This window comes from Meles meles, chromosome 1 (assembly GCF_922984935.1).
Source record: "Meles meles chromosome 1, mMelMel3.1 paternal haplotype, whole genome shotgun sequence".
Classification (NCBI taxonomy): Eukaryota; Metazoa; Chordata; class Mammalia; order Carnivora; family Mustelidae; genus Meles; species Meles meles.
This window is the reverse complement of record NC_060066.1, coordinates 179274903-179284301: the sequence shown is the minus strand read 5'-3', so window position 1 is coordinate 179284301 and position 9399 is coordinate 179274903. Positions and strand designations below refer to the sequence as shown.

The 9399-nt window shown below is 53.6% G+C and overlaps 1 long non-coding RNA gene across 1 annotated transcript; it reads right to left on the bottom strand.

Annotated features, from left to right (window-relative positions):
* Positions 1-5303: 5303 nt before the first annotated feature.
* On the bottom strand, positions 5304-6572 carry LOC123927158. Its single transcript, XR_006815355.1, has 4 exons — positions 6458-6572; positions 6202-6352; positions 6037-6108; positions 5304-5712 (listed from the first exon to the last, which is right to left on the bottom strand). It is a non-coding gene; the product is annotated as an uncharacterized LOC123927158 (long non-coding RNA).
* Positions 6573-9399: the final 2827 nt, after the last annotated feature.

Sequence of the window (9399 nt, the reverse complement as noted above, 5' to 3'; positions counted from 1 at the left end):
TCACCCAATTGTCTTACCCCACCCCTGCCATCTCCAGGCTCCTTGCTGAGACTGGGCTCCAGCCAGGGGTGCTGGAGGTGGTTTGCACTCCAGAGCCCGTGTAATGATCTCTGTCCAGCTCCACTCTTCAGTGACCTCACTTTGGGAGCTGCAAGTCCAACATGGTGAGTCTTTACTCTGCCAAAATTGGCAGAGGCTGCCCCTGGGGCTTTACCCTGTCTGAAACTGGTGTTACACATTCACCAACGCAAAGCATCTAGTTTAGGTGGGCTGGAGGGATTGGGGTTCCCATCCCCTCCTTGGCCTCAGTTCCCTCCTTAGTCAAATTCAGGCTGCCTTAGCTACCTTCTACAGGACTTTCTTTCTCCCTCCCTTCTTTTTCTTCCTTTCTCTTTCTTCTTTCCTTCCCTCCCTCCCTCTTCTCTCTTCCTTCCTTCCTTCTTTCCTTTTCCCTTCCTTTCTTCTCTCCTTCCTTCCCTTCCTCTCTTCTTCCCTCCCTCCCTTCCTTTCTCTTTCTTTCTTTCATTCTTTCCTTCTTTTCTTCTTTCTTTCTTTCTTTCATTAGACACCAAGGGAAAGAGAGGATGTGCTGATAACAAAATTATAGTTTTTGTGGTAATACTTCAACAACAAAATTCATGTTATAATAATCACATCCAGGAAGTACTTTCTCTGTGCCAGACTCCATGCTACATACTTTATTTCAGTCTATTTCAGTCTTCTGTCTTATTTGTTTAATTGGTCAGTGAGCTAGATGGGGCAGAGAACACTCCCCACCCCCCACCACCCAGCTCTGAAATTTGAGTACCTGGATATAAATCTGGTCTCTACCTCTTTCTAAGCTACTTTGACTCAGGTACTTAATTTCTGTTTCCTGATTTGTAAAATAGGAATAATAATAATAATTTCTATTTAGCGTTGTTATAGTAAGTGAGAAAATCCATGGAAAATGCTTCGGCCAGTGCTAGTCACATGATAGCACTAAATTCACCTGAAATATCATCCTTGTGTCTGCAGAGCCCACACAGGCCTGGGCCATGGCAGGTGGCCCATCAGTGTCCGAACGGGAATAGATAACAGATGATAGAGAGGAATCCTTTAAATTTACTTCCCCCAGACTTCCCATTTACTTTTACTTGCTTATCTCACTCTCTCTCTCTCATAGATACTCTAGAAAGAGTTGGAAACTCATCCATTTTTTCACTCAATACACCCCAGCCAGGCCTGGGCTGGATGCTCCAGAATGAGCTCTGGGTTTAGTCCATGAGTCATAGAACCCTCTGGACTTCCAGTGGGGGGCAGAGTGAGTGGCCAGACCTTCCTGGGGCCACAAGCTTCGCACTTGCTAGAAACAGGGGTAGTGGCAAGTTGACAAGACAGGAAACAACAAATGTTGGAGAGGTTATGTAGAAAGGGGAACCCTCCGACACCGTTGGTGGGAATTCAATCTGGTGCAGCCACTCTGGAAAACAGCATGGAGTTTCCTCAAAAAGTTACAAATAGAGCTACCCTATGACCCAGCAATTGCACTACATTTATCTAGATATAGATGTAGTGAAAAGAAGGACCATATGCACCCCAGTGTGTTCTTAGCAGCAATGTCCACAATAGCCAAACTGTGGAAAGAGCTGAGATGCCTTCAACAGATGAATAAAGAAGTTGTGGTCCATATATCCAATGGAACATTATGCAGCCATCAGAAAGCATGAAGACCCAACTTTTGCATGGAACTGGAGGAGATTATGCTGAGTAAAGTAAGTCAAGCAGAGAGAGTTGATTATCATATGGTTTCACTTACTTGGGGATCATAAGGAATAGTGTAGAGGACATTCAGAGAAGGAAGGGAAAAACGAAGTGGGGGGTGGGAGCAGAGGGAGAGACGAACCATGAGAGACTATGGACTCTGGGAGTCAAACTAAGGGCTTTAAGGGGAGGAATGGGAGGATAGGTAAGCCTGGTGATGGGTATTAAGGAGGGCACGGATTGCACGGAGCACTGGGTGTTATATGCAAACAATCAATCATGGAACACTACATCAAAAACTAATGGTATACTGTATGGTAGCTAGCATAATATAATAAAAAAAATTATTTAAAAGAAATGAAACAGGGGTAGCAGCAAGTCGAGAAGTTGGGATGCCTTCCTCCGAGAACTGCCGTGGTGCCTCTGCCACCTGACACTGTGGGCCCGAGGGTCAGATGGCCCTTTGTTTGAACCCTGGCTCTGCTGAGGTGCATTGCTTGTTCTTGGGTGGGCTCTCTCGAAGCCACGGTTCCATCCTAAGTCAAAGAGGAGGAAGCCATCAGCTGTGCTGTGCTTACCGTGTGAGTCTCTGTGTGTGTCCTTCCTCTGGGCCTACTATGACCTTTGTGCTTTAACTGTGTAAGAACTTGCTCCCTCAGTGATTTACCGGGTAGCCCCCCCTCCCCCACCGACTGCAGATAAGCTGAGGCCCAGAGAGGTGAATAAACTCCCCAGTTTCTCAGACTTGCCCTTTGTGTTTAGTGGGCAGCAGGACTCCAGCCCAGCTCTGGAGTCCAAGTTCTGCCCAGGGGGTGCCCCCCCTCCCCAACCCAGGATGGAAGAGGAGGCCACCAGCTCTGCTCGGCCCAGGCAGGCCCAGCGCTGGGAGGCCTCAACTGTGAGATTCAGCTAATCCCACACAAATAAACCCAGGTGTGGGGCCTGACCTGGGGCTCGTGGGGATGGCTCTAGGGAGGGACTTGAGTTTCACTTTGTGTCCAGCTCAGATGGAGAGTAACAGGGCTGGCGGCTGCCTGAAGTTCAAAGAGGTTACATGGTTTGGAGGTTGTGGCTGGGCTGAGATGTGGTTCCCAGAGCCCTCAGCTGGGAAAACATATGTAAGCTCCCCCCACCCCCCACCGTATCCTTCTCTCTTCCCCTTGTATCTCACTCCACTGCCACGGGAGGGGGCTCTGGGGACCTCCTGAACCTGGCTCCAGACCCCCTCCTCCAGGAAGTCTACCCTGAACTCTCTTGCTCCTACCAAACTCTTCTGCTCCTTCGCTCTTTTTTCAGTGAAGCCTTACTGTATGCCGGGTCCCAGGCCAGGCACTAGTCATGCTGGCATGGATCAAACCCCGTCAGGTTACAGAGCTCTCCGGCAGGGCAGGGCTAACAGACAAAAAGAGGTGATGTCTGTACCACACGGCAAGGGCTAACATGGCGGCTCCTGTTTAGGGAGGGCTTATTACAAGCCACAGGTTTTATATGCATTTTGTCATTGGATCATCACAGGAAATACAATCCTGCACAGTCATTATCATTCGGTCTGATGGCTGAGGAGACGGGCATTTGGAGAGCCGTCTGCCCATGTCTCGCGGAAGAGGCTGAGCAGCAGTCTCTCCAGCACCTGTTCCTGCCCTGTGGGCTCTGGGGAGGAGGGGTTAAGGATGCTCTCTCGTGGAGATGACACCTGGGCTGTGCTTGGAAGCGGCGGGCATGCTGGGTGGAAGGCGATGGATCTGGGACTGCTGAGGGGTTCGTAGAAGGTCGGCAGAATTGCCTGTCCACTCTCCGGGGCCAGGCTTGGTTGATCTGACTGCCTTCTCTTGGGTCTTTTGCTGCCTCATCCTCTCCTCCTGGGCCTTTACCTTTATCCTGCTTCTTATTGTGCTCAACCCCCTTTCCCCGCAAGACTTCACCATGCCCTCGGCTTCGGCGGCCGTTTGTCTGACGGGGACACGTCTCTCTCGCTCAGCCGAGAACCACGTGCCTTACTGCCTACTTGACCTCTTCACTTAAGAGTCTTGAAGGGACCTGAAAATGCAGATGGGCCCGAACAGAATGCCCGTTCCAGGGCTCCATCTCTGTGCCTGGCACCAGCAGCCAGCCCGCAGCCCATCCCCAGGACAGTCAGCCTGACATGTCCCCAGCCTACCCATCACCAAAGCCCGTGGATCCTCTGTGCACCCACATCGCCACCCGCAGCCACCAGCAGCCCTCTGCCTGGCCTCGTGCCTCATGCATTGGTCCCTCCTTGCGACAACAGCCTCCTCACTGGCCCTCTCTCTGCTGTTGCTCACAGCACCATCCATCCCCAACACTCTTACCAACAGGCTTCTTTTAAAACACAGCCCGTTCTGTTGTTTGACCCGTGGCTTGCTGTTGCTTTCGGGATAAGATTCCAGTTCCTTCCCAGGGCACCCAGGGATGTGCTGACTTCTCCAGGTTTATCTTTCACTGTGGGACCCCTGGGCCCCCTGCACCAACCACAGTGACTCCTTTCTAGTTATCCGAATGATCTAGACTGCCTCCCACCCAAGAGCCTCCGAATGTGTGATTTTCCTGCTGGGAATGCTGCTCCCCATCACAGCCAGCCCCTGTGGGGTGAGTTCCCGGGTTTCTGCAGATATCATCTCTGCCGGTCCCTCCTCAGGGAAGCATCCCCCACCTTCGGAGTACATTGCCTTGGCCTGTTAAGTGGGCTCATCGTCCCCTGAGCTTTTCCTTGGTTGCGCTCATCCACATGTAATTACATATTAGAGTAAAAATGACAATGTTCCTCCATAACACAGGACCGTGTAGGTCACACGCCCCTGTTCCTGTCCCCAGCACCTAACATAAGAACCATTTCCTTAGTGACATCGCCTTTCTTTTTTCTCTCCCCTATTAGACTGCTGGTTCCTCTGTGGAAGGGCCTTGCGTGGTTCCTCCCTGTTCTGCCCGCAGTACCCAGCCCAGCCCAGGCCGTTGGCCGGCACCTGCCAGGGCAGGCCCCTAGGATCTGGTCTGGTTTGGGGTTGGTGACCGTGGGTGCAGGCTGAGGCTGAGATGAGGCTGAGATGAGCTCACGGCCTCTGGGAACAGCCCTGCATCTGTAACTGACCCTTCGAGCTCAGGGAGTGGACTCACTAGGCCTCCCCACTGGCTTACTGGGTCGAATCAAGAGCTCTCTGGACTTTAAATGACTCAGGGGATGGGTTGTTCTTCATCTTAAGATTCCAAACTGACAAGCAGCCTGGTGCTGGTGGAACAGGTGGGGGGTGTCAAGGCCCATTTACAGAAAGCTCTGGAGAGGGCAGAATGATTTTGAGGCTCTGGGAGATGTGGGGACTCAGAGTCCAAGGGGCTTCTACTCCTGTTCCCACGGCACATGGGGATCCCTTCCCCAGTAGACCTCCCCTTCCACCCCTCACTCCTGCATGACTGCTGGCACTCACCCAGACACCTCCAGGTTCACTTTAGGACAGAGAATGTCACATCTGGTTAAAAGGTCAGTGGCGGGGACGGATGGGGAACTTGGCCTCCTAGAGAGGTAAGCACTGCTGGTGACGTGCCTTTATTTTTATCTCAGGTAACCGGCTTAACACTTTTGTTTTACAGTTGGGTAAACTGAGGCCCAGAGAGGGAAATTGTTCCTTTAGGGTCACGCAGCCAGGTGATGAGGGCAGAGCTGGGACTGACCGTCTAAGCGATGCTCAGGAAGACGCTGGTCGGTAAGTCAGGCGTGTTGGTGCAGGGGCAGGTGTGCTGGACAGAGACCCCGGCTGAGAATCAGGAACCCTGGTTCTGCATCCATGGACTCAGGCTTGTGAGTTGGCAAATCACCCTGCTTCTCTGGGTCATGATGAGATGAGAGTGTTGGTGGTGAACTCTCAGCTCCCAGAGCTCTGATTCTGGGTGTGGTGGGCCCTCCTCTGTGGGGCACGGTCTTGCGTGCTGGATGGAGCTCAGGGCCAAGCCCCTTCCCTGCAGGTTCACACGTTGGTCATTCATTTACCAGGGCGGAGGTACCATGGGAAGAGGCCTGGGGCTCTTAGATCTTATCTAATCAAGATAGTGGCGGCTGGGGCTGGGGCTGGGGTGTTAGAGTGAGTAGTGGAAGGAAGGAGGCCATTCCCCCTCTTTGAAGGCCACCTGCTTCCCTGACTCCTCAGAAGCTCTGGTCAGGTTCTTCTGGACAAGGCTGGTATTTGGGGCAGGCTGGTCGTTCATGGAGGGCACTAGTATCCCAGGGTCAGCCACGTGTGCCACATTCCCTAATGCCCACCTCAGCAAACCCCTCGGACTCACCCCAGCACCTTTCTGCTCAGCGCCCAGCAGTCCATGTGGCTTGGTGTTCTGCTGAGGGACCGCGCCACGAGTCTTATCCGAGGGAGAATAGGTTACACATTTCCCAGTGGGTAGACTGGGTCTCCCCCCTGCCCACCTCCCCACACATGACCCTGTCATACTCACTGGTTCGGCTGCCATCTGGAACCAGAGCCCCCTCCAGTAGGACACACGCCACAGGCAGAAGCAAGCAGCCCGTGCCCATGCCCCAGCCTCTCACGGGTTTAGTCCCCGCTCTGCTGTTCATTTGTGGAACTGCCTTTCCCTCTCAGAGCCCCTGTGCTCCCTGGAAAGATGGGAGATAAACAGGAGCTGGAAAGAGATCAGCAGACTGGACCTAACCGCCCTGATGGGTTCACACAACTTCCCCTTCACCCCCTACCTGCTGTGGAGCCGGCCTTATAGGTCACCTGTCCCCAGAGGGCCAGCAGCAGCAGGGTGCCTTGAGGAGAGATTGGTTTGAATCGTAGTCCTCCACATGCTGACTTGGAGGTTCTGGGCAGGTGGTGTCCCCTCTCTATGCCTCAGTTTCCTCATTTGTAAAAATGTAGAGAAAAGAATCAGTGTGAGGATGAATGCGATCTCCACCGGCCGGGGCACTTCCAGGGAATCATTAAATATGCTCTCTGACCACCGTCCTCACCGTGAAGGCGGGTGACAGATGAGGATAGGAGGCACCAGGTGTGTCCCAGGGGAAGCGGCAGAGCCCCAGGGGATTTCCAGCTGGGAACTGTCCAGATTTACTCCGACCTGCTGCTGGGCACCTGTCCCGGGCACACCTGGGCACAGCCACACCGAGTCCATGCACACGGCCGCAAAGCCAGTGTGAAACACATTCCTGCGGGGCCAGAACCAGTCTCCCCCTGTCCCACCTGTTTCTGAGATGAGCCTGGGGCTGAGGGGCAAGAATGGTGTCCCAGGTGTCCCAGGAGACAGGGCAGGAGCAGAACCAGAGCTGCGTGGAGCTCCAGTGGTCCAGGGCAGCGGGGGCGGGGGAAGCGGTGAGGGTGCACACCACGAACTCTGGCAGCCCGCAAGCAGATCACACACTCAAAGGGGTTCCTGGGGAGCAAAGGCCTGGCACAGTGACACTCCGTAACCTCTGGGAGCGCAGGGAAGCCCTCAGGGGGTCGCGCAGTAAGCCACCAGTGCGACTCACCCTGGGCCCAACCACCCCGCACAGCCGGCCTGCCCTCCCCGCCCCCCGCGGGCCAGTGCTGGGGGGCTCCTCGGCCTCCCGCTTAACCTGGGCGCGCGGGGCCGGCGGGGCCCGGGCCATTATGCGGGCGCATGGCCGGCCGCGCCGGGGCGCAGAGCAAACTTAACCTTCATTTGGGAGCGCCCGGCGGCCGGAGCGCGCTGCGCAGCCATCGATCGCGGCTAATGGCCTCGTCTAAATGCGGAGCCGCTGCCTCCGCCCCCCGGGTCAGGGCGCCCCCCGCCCTCGGCCCGCGCTCTGTGCAAAATGGTGTTTACCAAAGTCAATATTGGCCACGGCGCCCGCCCGGGTCGCAGGGGAGCCCCCGCTGGCCTCCCCGAACCCGGGGCCGTATCCGGACTGCCAAGGCCTCGTCCTTGCTGTCCCAACTGCCCCGGGTCTGAGGAGGGGCCTCGCCCAAGGTCGCCCAGGGCCGGCGTCTCAGGCGCTGGACTCTCTGGGCAGCGCCGGGGGTGGGAAGAGAAGCAGGGGGTCTGACCTGGGAATCCCTCAGGTTGACTCCCCGCTCCGACTCTCTATAAATTTGCGCGGGTCCTTTCACCTTTCTGATCCCTTAGTGTTGGCACTTTTAAACGCCTGCCCCCGCAAGGGTTGTCGAAAGGATCACAATGGAGCCAGTGCGAGGCAGTGCCCAGCAGAGAACTGACTCGCAGGGGCGTTTGCCCAGTGGCTGGGCTCATCTGAGGTAGTGAGGTGTCTCCTTCCTCCCGTGCCTGTTTCAGCTTATGGACCAGCACCTCTGGAAGGTTCACCTGCATCCTGGCCTCACTACGGATGCAACTGACACAAATCCTTGACCCCTTAGATTCTCTGCTTTGTCTCCTGTCAACGTGGCAATAATAATCCTTGCCCTCCTGGACCAAGCACTGAAGACTACACGGCTTCCAGACAGCGCAGAAGCTGGGAACATGTAGCCGCTGTGGGGTATGGCTCCCCGGCTCCCGTCATACCTTTCTAGCCTGCTGCCATTAAGTGTTCGTATGGCATCTTATTAAGCTCTTTGGACAAAAAAACCACCTCCTTGCTCAGGTCCCCTTGCATTCTTGCACTGTTGATCTTCGGACTGATAAGAAAAACATCGTAATTGCAATTTTCCCTCCCTCCTTTCACTCTGTTTCCATCAGAGAAAGGAATTTTTAAGTAAGAGCCCCAGAGAAGGCTTAGGGGCTGGTCCCACGACCGAGCTTTGGCTGAGCAGGTTTATCCAGGGACCAGTAACCCGAGCCCGCCATCTGGTGGCCGCAGCGAGGCCGACATCCCTGCTCCTAGAATGGGCTGGAGGAGCCCTTGTTCCTGGGAATTTAGACTCATGTTCAACCTCTGAAGAGTCACAGATTTAAAATCACAAGATGGTATGCTCTTAGGGCTGGAGAATTTTAAATATTTGAGTATTGTGTGCATGGAATTGTAGAAAGTACTAATAACTCCAAGGATTCTCTGCGCCAGAAATTGCAGTAAGTTCTTGGTAGAGGCTCCTTCTTGTAATCCTCTCCACGACATCATCACATGGCAACAGTCGTGTCCCCATTATATAGGTGAGAAAACTGAGATTCTTGTTAAACAGTTTGTCTAAAATCACACTATGGTCAGCAGTGGGTGGAAATGTGAACCCCAGGTCTCTGGGCTCCAATGTCCTCAGAGTCTTAAGATAGTTTAATTTAAGATTTCATAGTCTTAAAAAAAAAAAAAAAAAAAAAAAAAAAAAAGATTTCATAGTCTTAATGTCATAGAATCATAGGGTATTAGGATCTTAGAATTGGAGAATCTTAAGATCTTTGAATCATGAAATCCTGGGAAGACGGCATCTTAGTCTGAGGAACTGTGCAGGGTAAGGAATGGGAGGGACTTTGGTATGGTGGGGGGGTCCCTCGGGGAGGGCAGGCTGCTGGCTGGTTGGGGAGGACAGGGTGGGAAGTGTGAACTTCCTATCTCCTGACCCAGCATTCTTTTCACCTCGGGTTTCTCAATCAAGGCTTTCCCAATCATGTTCTTTTATAGCACTGCAATAAAGCTGTGGACTTTTGCTCCAGAAAGCACATAAAATATCCCATTATTTGCCTCTTAACCCAGGCTTCTGTTTTACATCCTAAGTCTAAAGTGTAAGC